At 40.1% G+C, this 13,161-nt stretch overlaps 1 protein-coding gene across 1 annotated transcript in view; it reads left to right on the top strand.

Annotated features, from left to right (window-relative positions):
* The window catches only part of SLC43A3 (solute carrier family 43 member 3), a 918,925-nt gene that overhangs the window by 566,559 nt on the left and 339,205 nt on the right, over nt 1-13,161 (top strand). The gene's annotated exons all lie outside the window — the stretch shown is intronic.

The raw sequence follows: 13,161 nt of genomic DNA, 5'->3' as shown, positions 1-13,161 counted from the left end.
CTCCCTTGCCCACTGAGGGGACCCCAAGAGCCCCAGAGGATGTGACTAACCACCATTCTATAGTAGCTCTACATGCTATACCAGAAGGATCCAGGATAAAAGATGAGTGATTTAAAGTACAGTAAATGGCCCCAGCAGTCACCTACCTGTGGCTGAGGTAAAGCTAGCCTGAGGTTTGCTTAACTTTTTTTTTGTGGCTGGAAGAATGACCAACCATTGGAATGACAATTTGTTCCATGATCAAGCAGAAAATTATGCCTCTTTCCTGTGAAAAACAAGCACCAAAAGCTGGTAAAAAGTTAGTCTTTGAAAAATGTTTTTTTTACATAAAATCACTGTAAAAAGCACTTTAAAACACTTTGCCAGCCCAAAAAAAAGTAAACACAATGTATCCACAGAAAAAAAATGTTTTTCAAATACTTTACACAACTTTTAAACTGACAGGAAGGAAGAGCACTCTCACTTAAAATTACAATATAGCCTTGTTGACAGTACATTGAAATACAAACACCTTGCTTTAAACTAACTTTCCCAAAGAGGTAAGTGTTATTAAACAATTTTTAAAATGAAATTTTTTTTGCCCAATGGGAGCTTATCTGACTAGCAACAGAACAGCACAAGCCAGCCGTCAATCCTTGATAGCCTCAGAGGAGCATACTGTGCTGGGCTTGGTGCCAGAACCAGACTTTTACCCTGCTCAATTCAAACTGACTAATGGTTTGCATGTGTGGAAAGTGCCCTGAAGCTTTGGATAGCTGGCCAGCTGTTATATCCTTGGCAGGATATAACCCATATAGCAAAGGCTACTGCAGCATGATCAATATGATGACCATCTCCAAGGCAGCTTTTCTGGATACCTTTTTCAAAAGCCCACTCATTCAGCCCTGAAGTCTCCAAGCACTTTAAATGTCCCTTAGTATTGTGTATATAAAAAGTCACTCTGCACACCATATCTTTACCAAGCTTCAGTGCTGATGATTTCTCATGCCGAAATTCACATAATAGTATTCCAGTGAATAGTTTGGATTCTGTGGTCCAAACATCTGGCTTCTGTTTCTCTTCCATTTCGGATATGAAAATTTTTCCCTCTGCTGATATCAGTGGCGGATTTAGGCATGGGCGCAGGGGTGCGCGCCGGCCCCTTTTTCAACTTTCTTCTTTCGCGCTCGCCCCTTTTAAAACTTTCTTCTTCTTTTTTTTTTTTTTTTGAAAATCAGGTGCATCTTTCCTGAAGAATCCTGTCACCAATGCGCCAAGTACATCGGAGATGTGATTGGAGGTTGGTGTCAGATGATGATTTTTTTTTTTTATTAACATAACGGTCCTCCTCCAACTGCATCTCCTCTTGTAATTTAGGCGCGTTGGTGACAGCTGACAGGAATCGTTGGGTAAGCTATTGTCGGAAGACAAGCTCGTTCAATTTTAAAATAAAAACTAGATGGACGAGACAGGAATCTCGCTAAGAAAATTAACACAAGTATCAGTTGTTTTTTTCATTGGTTAGTGTTGTCTCACTATACTTTCTTCAGTTTAGTTGCTGGCTGGAGTGCCTTGACATGCAGTTTGCTTCTCCTCCCTATGTGCAGTTTGGTTGTCATCAGGGGATCTTCTTTCTCCCTACATCCCAAAGACATGCAGGAACCCAAGCTGGTAGTGTTCAAAAAATTGCCCCTAGGTGTTTGTGCATGTAAAGGAATCTCTGATTTCTCAAGCATCTTTTTGTAACAATCTCTTATATTCAATTGATGGGTTAAGTACTATATTCAAAACACACCAGGCAGTGCTTTGAATCATCATCTTACTGACTGTTAAATGAATATTATTCAGTTGTTTCCGTATATATGCCACAATTTCAAGAATGATGTGTATTTTTTCTAGCTTATTTCTGGTGTTTTTTTAATTCTATGATGTCTGTTACTCAGATATATGAATGTCTTGTTAAAAGGTACACAGTAATAGTGAGAAACGTTCTGTATTCAGATAACCACATGCTGTAAATACGTGTAAATAATGGCACTGCAAACTTCAGATGAGTTTCTGCGACTATTTACTGTATGGCTTAACTATTATTGGTAATCTTAGCTTCTTTTGAAAAAATTTTACTTGTTGATATTTTCTGTAACTTTATATTGTATTGCTTAATATAAGTTTTTCTATCACTTCATTGTATTAAGTTAATCTAAGCTTCACCTTGCATTATTAAGTTTTGGGGAACTTTTTTCCCTGGTCTACTGATGAAAATTTTTTTTCATGGCCCAGTCAGAATGTGTATGTATGTGTGTGTGTGTGTGTGTGTGTGTGTGTGTGTGTGTGTGTGTGTGCTCACTTGCGTGTTTGAGCACTCATACTTTTGTGCCTGCATGCATAGGGTAACTACCAAAGTATGACTTTTTAAGGAGTTCATTCTTTGACTCTTTTTTTTTTTTTCCTCCATATTAATTATTTGTATTTTATTTACCATTAGTCCCACTAGGCTATTAATCTCTTTTCATGGGAGACATGAGGTGATATTTATAGTACTAAGGGAAATTTGTCTAGGGCATCAGGATCGGTGCCATGGGATCTTTTATATACATCTGAGCTGCCACTAAGTCAAGCAAATGGGACCTCAGTTTAACATCTCAAACAAAGGATGGCATACTCAGGAGTGCAGTAGCCCCTCAATGTTACACTGCATTGTCAGCGATCTACTTCTTCCCTCAACATATTTGTCTTCTAAAAGCTTTTTAAATATCAGACTTTTTCCTGAAAGTGCTAACAAGCTGAGAAAATATTTAAAGTTCAGAAGTTGCATATAAATATAGTAGCTAAATACCTAGCAATCTCTTCCTACATGTAAGCTTTTCCTGGCTAAAAACTGCAATGCTGATTAATAAATATGTAAGAAGAACAAGACAAGAAGGAATTAAAGTTAAAAAAAACATTTAGAATTGTTTTTCACTGGAAAATAGTGGGAAATGGCAACATCACATCACCTAACAAGACAACAATCCTTAAAGATGGCATGGGGCAGATGTATGATAGAGAGGCTACATGTTACTACAGACAGAAGAATAGTTCTATAAATGAGAGTGTGGGTACTCCCTAGCTGTCAGACCTGGTAGTGCGCACTTTTCTACTCGAGCTGTATGTGTATATTTGCTACCAGGTTGTAACACATAAAATCAACAAACAGGAACTACACAATGCAACATCATGGTAAAACTTAAAGTTTATTTCTCTGCAACATGTGTTACCAGTTAAGAAAAAAAAAACAGCCATGTGGTGTCAGGGAGCTGCAAAAACAATTATGATGTAAAACTAGAAAAAAGTAGACAGCATAAAATGCAGAATTACAATAAACAAGAGGCATATGTATAATTTATATGGAGGATGCAGTTATCATTTAAATAAAAGCTTTCTGAGAAAGGGTTCAGTTTCATTGCATGGGACCTCATTGACTTTAATTGATGCCTTCGGACAAGCAAAATCACTGGTGCAGTAAATTTTAGTGGCCATGGTGCTGCACTGCCATCTTCTGACCTAATTTAGCTAGTGCATATAACCTGGACACTTTCCATCAAATAACTGAATACTTTACAGTTGCTGTTCAGGTGTATACATTTAAAGTATATTATACTCAATTGAAGCAGACATTGCTTTGTGGTTAATGCAGTTAGCAAACTTAGTAGTATTTAAGATAAAAGCATATACTTTCAATTATAGCTACTAATTCTCATTTACTTACTGGATGCAGCTGTGTATGACAGTTTTTTCCCCTTATATTATTCTCTCTTCCTTTTGTGAGGATTAAAGTCATTTGGTCAAAGGATAACTTAACAATCTGCTGCCGAATTCTGTTATGATAAAATATAAGGTGCAACAGGTGTTCTAAAGCTTAAGATAAAACAACTGTCTAGAATGACTGAACTGCAAGAGACTAGAAAAAAATATTTTTCATTTGTTGACTGGGTTAGTCCCACTATGCAGTTCTAGCCCATCTTCAAGGAAGACCTTAGGTATTTATACTAATAGGGAACGTTTGGGCAGGACATTGAGGAACATCCCTTACTCTTTTCAATGGGCGCTGTGGGAAGTTCTACATCCACTTGAGCTACTACCAACTTAAGCAGACAGGTCCTTGGTTAAACATCTCATCAAAAGGATGACACACTTGGGAGTGCAGCAGCAGCACCCTAATGCAGCACTGCTGCATCAGCGACCCAATCTCCTGGAGTGGGAATAGACTCTACAGCCTTCTAGTCTTCCAAAACCAAAAGGCAACTTTGTTACCTGTTAAGCCACTGACACTTGTTGTGTCTTTCGGCTTATCCTGGTTAGGGGTCGCCACAGCTGAACTCCGGTCCACTAATGTTTGGTAGTGGATTTTTACGTGCTGAGTTACCAGCCCTGATGCACAACCTTCAACGAAGGCACGCTCAGTCATGCATGCCTCCACACAGAAGACGCTCTTAGCTGAAAATCGAACGGGACATCATCTTGTTGTGAGGCGACAACACTACTGCAGCACCGTTAAGCCACTGACACTAATAAGTTAAATTAAGAAATGCTCAGTGTCTGAACAATATTCTCCTATTTATGGAAAATATCTCACATCATCCCCCTACACAAAAGGGGCTTCTCAAAATAAAACTAATTACCATCCCACAGCCATCCTCTCCCCACTAGCTTAAATATTTGAAAAATGTATTCACTCCCAACTCCTCAAGCGCCTCCTCACACACAACCTCCTCTCCCCTACTCGACATGGATTTAGGCCAAAACATAGCACTAGCACTGCCCTATTATCTTTTACAAATACCATCCAAGGTCTCATTAATGATGGCCAAATTGTCTCCTCTATATTCCTTGACATGTCAAAAGCCTTTGACACCGTTTCCCACCAAATCCTACTAAACAAACTGGCATCCCATGGCCTAACCACATCTGCCCTTTCCTGGTTCCATAGTTACCTCTCTAACTGTCAGCACGTCATCAAATGGGAAAACACTCTGTCCCCCCTTCTTCCTATCAATGTAGGAGTACCCCAGGGATCCATTCTTGTCCCCCTACTCTTTATTATTTTTACTAACACCCTCAGCTCTGTAACCCAACTAGCCTCCATAATCCAGTACACCGATAACTCCACGTGTATCTGTTCAGCCTCTACCCTCCCGCCCCCAGGACCTACAAACAAAAATGGAAAAATCTTTCCACGGTATAGAAAATTACCTCACTAACCATCAACTTATATTAAACCCTAACAAAACCAAGTTAATCATTTTCAATTATAACAAATACAAAACACACCAGTCCCCACTTATGATCCTTTCCACAAACGGAACCAAAATTTAATCCACTAACCAATCCAAACTCCTAGGATTCACTATTGATGAAAGCCTAAGGTTTGATAGCTACATATCCCTCACCATCAAAAAAAGTCCATGCCAAACTAGGCACCCTATATAGAATAAAACCATACCTTACAGAAAGCGCCGGACTAGCCACTGCCCGCACACAACCACTATCCACACTCCTCTACAGATCCCACGTTTTTACAAACTTACGTAAATCAGACCTAAATAACCTAGAATCCTGCTACAACAAAATTGCCAAATTCACTACAGGCCACCTTTATAGAACCCACCACTGCTCAGTACTCTCTCAACTTAAATGCTTAGAACTCCCAAACCTTCTAACTCTACAACAACTGCCCATAACCCACAAAATAATTCACCAACCAAATGACTGCCCAAGCAATCACTAACCTGATCCAATCCAACATAAATCCTAGATCACTTAGATCCTCTAATAAACTAATGTTTAATATTACTCTACCCCACAACACACAAGCCACTGCCCTCTACTCATATAAAATTGCCAAACTCTGGAACAATCTTCCTCAACCTGTCGCTAAAAACCCTAGCATTCATGAGTTCAAACAGCTCCTCAAGGTACATCTAGAAAAACACTGGCTCTGTTCCTGTCATACCCCAGGCTAGTCCACCTACTTCTCCCTCCCTCCTACCTATAATAGCTCTATCCACAGCTACAGTTATTATCTCCTGAATCTAATTTGATCCAACACTCTCTCAGCTGGCAATATTAACATTAATACTGCATGGTCTTACAACTGTTATGGTGACTGCATTTCTTTATCCTGTCAAATTGTAGCACACTGTTCACTACTATTTCATGCTAGTTCCTTCTCAAACTGTGCCATTGTTATACATTTTGTTAAATAATGCTATATTTCTGAATACCATCTTAAACTGTGCCAACTTTGTAAATTTTTGTTAATTACTGCTATAATTTAAATTACCACTCAGGATGTACATTGTACACTGTAAATACTTTTAATGTTCATCTCTTTGTTTATTCAGTTGGTTTTAATTTGTCTCAACTGTATGTAAGGAGCTTTTCTCCCCGGGCTTCCGCTGAAAATGGGCCTCGTGCCCAGTCAGACATTACCTGGTTAACAAATTAAATAAATAAATAAATACATGTTGTAGTTGTCCACTAACCTAAAACAAAAAGAAACTAGAACATAGATATGATGTTTGTGTCTTTCGGCTTTTCCCGGTTAGGGGTCGCCACAGCAGAACTCCAGTCCGCTAATGATTGGCAGTTCATTTTTACATACCAGCTTGCCAGGCGTGACACACAACCTTCAACGAAGGTACGCCCATTCACGCATGTCTCCACGCAAAGGACGCTCTAGCTGAGAATCGAACCGGACAGCGTCTTACTGTGAGGCGACAATGCTACCGCAGCACCACCACCGCATTACTGCCTTTTTACTGTGCCAGCAATGATTTTTTGCAGTTACCATTTTTGCAATTACTCAAGCTTTCTAGCTAACAGAATCTGATGAAGGGCTTGTGCTAGCCCAAGACCTCAAATAATTGCAAAACCTATGTTGATCGAATCAAAGGTAGTGCGTCACTTCTGTGTTCCATTCTCTTTCTGTGAACTGCAAGTGAGGCATTTCATCATCATCAAAGTATTCTGCCAATGATACCCTTACTCTTGAATTTTAATATCCAGTTGTACCTCTTCACTATCTTTACTACACTCACTTGTTACATTTAGGGGTCCCTGTCCCATCAACACAAATTATTTCAGTCTCATTCTTGCCAAGATCACTTCCTGCAGTTTGTACTTTGTGTTCCTATGCAACAAGCACAGGCACAACCATTCCTTTGTGTTTACATCATCACATACTTTCCACGTTTGTTGTCATGCTTCACATTTTTTATTCTCTGTCATACATCCCTTTGAGCTGCACAGCAAGATAAAATAATTGCTTTAAATAGGACCAAGCATTATCACATTCCTTACTTATTTCTTTCCCTTGCTTTTCCTTGTTTACAGTGAACTTGTTTAACTTTCGACCCTGACATCTATCTTTCAGCCAGCCTGTGCTCAGTTCAGTGCACGTGGTGTTGTTTCTTAGACTTGCAGACTACTTTGTTCTGGAGCCTGTTGCACAAAGTTAGTCAAATGCTGTGTTATAGTCTGTTGGCTATAGTTTTCTTTTTCCATCCAGATCTACTTCTGTGGCACCCAATAAACGGAATCAAAATGAGCTCTTCATAATGTACTTACTAATTTACTGATACAGTGAGGGCTAGTTATATGATATTCCTAGTTAGTTTGTTAATGTTGAGGAAGATGTTTCTATTGCAGTTAAATTCAAATGTATTTCCTTTTTTTTAATTCACATACATCATTGCACCTTACTTGTCAAATACTACCCTAAGACATTCACATTCTAAAACCAGTGTTGTACTCCATAAAAATATTTTGTACCATATCTATTGTATATAAGTGATGGCATGTATTATATATACTACACATGCAGTTACTACACTTGTCAGAATTGGCTGCATATTTTGTATATAGCCCTTCAACACATATTCTGTTTTGGCTGCATATTTTGTATATAGCCCTTCAACACATATTCTGTTTTGGCTGCATATTTTGTATATAGCCCTTCAACACATATTCTGTTTTGGCGGCATATTTTGTATATAGCCCTTCAACACATATTCTGTTTTGGCTGCATATTTTGTATATAGCCCTTCAACACATATTCTGTTTTGGCTGCATATTTTGTATATAGCCCTTCAACACATATTCTGTTTTGGCTGCATATTTTGTATATAGCCCTTCAACACATATTCTGTTTTGGCTGCATATTTTGTATATAGCCCTTCAACACATATTCTGTTTTGGCTGCATATTTTGTATATAGCCCTTCAACACATATTCTGTTTTGGCTGCATATTTTGTATATAGCCCTTCAACACATATTCTGTTTTGGCTGCATATTTTGTATATAGCCCTTCAACACATATTCTGTTTTGGCTGCATATTTTGTATATAGCCCTTCAACTTCAATAAACTAATAAATAAATATTTCAGGTTATACTCTGCTTACATTCTGATGTCAAGTTGTTTGGTTCAATATATACAAAGTGAAACCATGGCAGTTTTATGCCCTGCGTTTCCATGCCATTCATCAGTAATCAGAAGATGTTCATTATTTTCAGTGCTGCTGTAGCCTGTGGGTTGTATCCTGCCAAGGAGACAGCACCCAGCCTGATTCTCAAAACTTTAAAACCCCTTCCACACAGCCACTGTGGCTGCCTATGGGCTAATCCTTTTTGGAAAGAAGTACAAAAACAGCCAGAGTGACTAAAAACCTTCAATACTTTCTTGCCATCTTGTGCAGCTGCATCTCTGAGACTTTGCCAGAGTAGCAGTTACCACGGCTTCCTGTTAGATAGATAAGACTTTTGGGGACCCCTTTCACACATAGACATTTTATTTTTAATATTTTTTAGTGTCTTTACTGTTTTTATGGAAAATTGCAGTATGTCACTTTAAGAATACCAGCTTTTCAGGCATGTTGGTAGATGCTCATTGGTTACCTTTGCTGTCTGTCTAGGGATGCTTTCTTGGATTTGTCATCATTTAGGGCCCTGGGGCAAATTTTAAGTTTTCTTTCGACAGTCAAGAAGTATTTTCCCAGGACAGCAATGGAATTTTATGTCAATTCTTTTGCTTATATTTTATACAATTTCACAGGGCAGCTAAATTATTTAATTTTGTCTGTTTTTGACAGGAGATGCTTGTGTGCTATTTATGTTACGAGTGATCTGCTAAGGTAATGCGCTAATTCTTTTGACAGCTGATAAAAGACAACACGCTCCCATGTATACCTGTAGAGCAAAGGCTGGGAAGTAAGGACAGCTGTTTGTTCCAATATTATATAACACTGTGTGGCGTTGTACTGCAAAACTAGTTTGCAGTTCCAGAAATTCTGAATAACCTCAATTTGGGACTAATGGTGCAGAGCGGGGGCTTGTTCTTCATGTTTTCCAAAGAAAGTGTTGCACAAAGCTTCCATACAGTGGAGCCAAGTTGGTAGAAATCCTCTGGAAAGAGGGCAACAGGTAGGAAGACTTGTTTACTGATGAGAGGTGTACTAGAGCTCAAATCCCCGTCTAAGTCCTGTTTCCTGCATAGTGGTAGTAATCACAATAACCATAGTAAATAACATGTGTGCCCCCTCCCCTCTATTTGAAAAAGTCTGCAGCTGCGAATCCTGCTTTTGAAATATAGCTTGATCGGTTGCTCCTTGAAATGTGCTTTGGGGGTGCTGCACTGTTTGAGAAAGCAAGTACGCATTTACTTTTACGTGGGTGCAACCTGCTGGGAGTTGTAGCGTACTAAGTATTGTGTGCATTTTAAGGTTGTTTGAGTCCGTGTCAGTGTGTCATAGGCTGAAATTGCAGACTTTATGTACTGTCCCAAACTGTGGAGGTGTGGTAGTTGAATAATTCAGCAGGTGTGATTTTTACAGGATGGATGAATTAGATGTGTGTGATTGCATATTAATATCCTTGGGGTGTTTAAGGCACTTTGTAATGTGAAGTGAAAGTATGTGTGGTAGAATAAATGGTTGATGTAGATAAACGCATTGCAGATGACTTTGACATTTTTTTTAATTCCTGTAGCACTGTTGAGGGCACCAGTTCTACTTTCTTTGGTGGTGTGTGTATAGAATTGTACATGCTACTCTGACATACAGAATGTGCATATGTGCTTTGTTGCATTACCTATACGTATGTACACATGCGCACAACTTTGTGTGTATGTAGTTCTTTCAGTTGTAATTGTCTTAGGATGGAAATAAAACATGATTGTACTGCATTTGCCCAATTACAGCAGACACACCCTTGTATTGGGAATGAAATAGCCATGAATTTATTGAACCGGTAAAGGTTAGGATTAGATGTCTGTTAAAAACTAAATTGCTTAAGCATGAGGTTGTGGTTAGCATAATGGTTAGGGTGTTTATCTCAGAAACAGGATTTGATTCTCCCCTTTGAAAGGGAAATTGGTTAGGCTTAAAATGGTCTGCAAGAGCAGCTAGCCTACTATTACCCATGAAGCTGATCAAAACAGCCAGATGTGTGCTAAGGGCAGAGCTTGGAGAAGAAAAAAGTACAGTTTTGTACCTACCATAAATGTAGATGTTCGAGTGTTCACACACTGCTGCACTCATTATACTTGGGTTATCCTGCCATCAGGCGGTTCCCCAGCTGGCCTGAGTTCCAAAGTCTTGGTCCGGCGTTGGTTGCTGTCGCTTCCTCCCTGACGTCAGTGCTACAGAGGTATATAAGATGCAGCCGACGCCATTTTCTTCAGTTTTTCTTGCCCCAGATGTCAAGTGCCCCCAAATAGGTAGGCAATTCAAATTGCTAATAAAACATAAGTAAGACAAGCAAACAACAACTTACACTTACCAGCATATACTCCCCATAGGTAGTAAAGGGCAGATGACCTAGGTACGCACCAGCAATATAGAGGGGAAGGAGGGAGGGTAACCTGGACTGCAGCAGTGTGAACACTCGAACATCTACATTTATGGTAGGTACAAAACTGTACTATGTTCATCATGTTACACTGCTGCAGTCATTACACTTGGGTAGAATCCCAAAGCTGAGGTAGGGTGGCTGGTACTATAATGCATCTGGGGTGGCTATAAGGCCCTGCAGCACTGCAGAGGCGAAGCCAGCTGTAGGTTTGGAGTATAGAGGCAGGTGGTAATGCTTGGTGAAAGTATGCACAGAGCTCCATGTTGCTGCTTCCAAAATATCCTTGGTAGGTACTCCTCTGAGGTAGGCCATTGAGGTGGCTGTTGCCCTGGTGGAGTGAGATCTAATGCTGGTAGGCACAGGTTTTCCATGGTGTGTATAGCAGAAACGTATGCAATGTCCTATCCATTTGGAAATAGTCTGTTTTGAAATGGCTTTTCCCTGTGCTCCTGCAGCATATGCTACTAATAATTGCTCAGATTTTCTGAAAGCTTTGGTTTTGTCCAAGTAGAAGCACAAATGCCTGTGAATGTCCAAAGAGTGCAGTAGTCTCTCCCCTTTATTCTGTGGTTTTGGATAAAAAGTTGGCAAGTGAATAGTTTGGTTCACAGACACACTAGAAACCACCTTAGGCATAAAAGTAGGGTTAGTTCTTAATGACACCCGGTCCTGATGGAAAATAAGGAATGGTTCCACTGCCATTAGTGCCTGTAATTCTGAAACTCTTCATGCTGATGTTAGTGACAGGAGCAGAGCAGTTTTCCAAGAGATATATTTTAATTCTGCTGTGCTAACTGGCTCAAAAGGAGGTAAGGTTATTTTTTTCCAAAACAAAGTTGAGGTCCCACGTTGGAGTTGGTGCTCTACGGGGCGGTCTTATGTTTTTTGCCCCTCTGAGGTACTGTTTCAGCAAAGGATGAGAGAAAATTGGTGGATCTGTGTTGTAGTGGGCAGAGATGGCAGAGGCGTGTATCTTTATGGATGAAAAGGAAAGGCCTTTGTCCAGCATCTCAGTCAAATATTGTAATATCTGAGGAATGTTTGGCACAAGAGGATCTAGGCTGTGAGCCTGGTTCCAGGCACAGGATCTCTTCCATTTATCTGAATAGGCTTTCCTGGTACTGGGCCTTCTGGCCTCCAGGATGACGTCCATAACTGCTTTGGAGAGAGGCAGTGCTTGTTTGGCTAAGGTATCTTCCATGCAGCTAGGTTTAAGGTCTTTAGTTGGCTGTGGAGTATCTGATTCTTGTTCTGAGACAGCAGATGTGGTATTTGAGGTAAAATCCAGGGTGGTCCTTGTGCTAAGTTTTTTAAGATTGGGTACCAGTGCTGGCGTGGCCATTCTGGTGCAATCAGGATCATATTTGGCTTCTCTTGCCTGGCTTTTATGAGAACTTTTGGAAGAAGAGGCAAAGGTGGGAAAGCGTATACCTGTAGGTTTTTCCAGCTGAATGAGAGGGCATCCACCTTCCATGCTTGTGGATGGTAACTCCTTGTGCAAATTTTTTGTAGCTGGAAATTCGTTGGGGATGCAAACAGATCTATGTCCGGGCTCCACCATTTTTGTGTTATCATTCTGAATATTTGTGGATTCAATTCTCATTCATGGGGATCCATGATATTTCTGCTTAAGTCGTCTGCCAGTGTGTTTTTGTCTCCTGGCAGGAATTGTGCTTGTAGATGAACTTGACAGTTGATGGCTGTGTTCCACAAGGTCATGGCTTGTCTGCAGAGGGGGTAGGAATGGGTTTCCCTTTGCTTGTTTATGTACCACATAACTGTGTTGTTTGTCTTTAGTAGAAGTTGTCCTGGATGTAGCAGGTCCTTGAAAGCTATAAGGCCATTTTGTACAGCTAGCATCTCTTTTTGGTTGATGTGAAGATGCCTTTGTTCTATGGACCACTTGCCCTGAATACATTTTCCTGCCATGTGTGCTCCCCAGGCATAATCCGATGCATCTGTTGTCAGTGTTTGCCTGGCTGTGGGTTGAGTGAAAGGCTGACCCTTGTTGAGGTGACAAGCCAGAGCCCACCATCGAAACTCCTTCTGAAGGCAAGGTATTAGTGGTATAACTGTTTCCAAACTTTGACAGTGTTGAGACCATACACTCTTTAGGTACCATTGTAGTTTATTCATATGCAGTCTGGCATATGGAATTAGTAGTATGCAAGATGCCATGTAGCCCAAGACCTGCAGAAGTTTTCTTGCAGGGAGTTGGGTCTTCGTTGCCATTAATTGAAAGTATTGAGTCAGTTGTCCTTGCTTGTCTGGCGTGAGATAAGCCATCGGGGCC

Source organism: Protopterus annectens, chromosome 9.part0, assembly GCF_019279795.1.
Source record: "Protopterus annectens isolate FY-2018-M chromosome 9.part0, PAN1.0, whole genome shotgun sequence".
NCBI lineage: Eukaryota > Metazoa > Chordata > Ceratodontiformes > Protopteridae > Protopterus > Protopterus annectens.
This window is presented reverse-complemented; position numbering and strand designations above follow the sequence as displayed.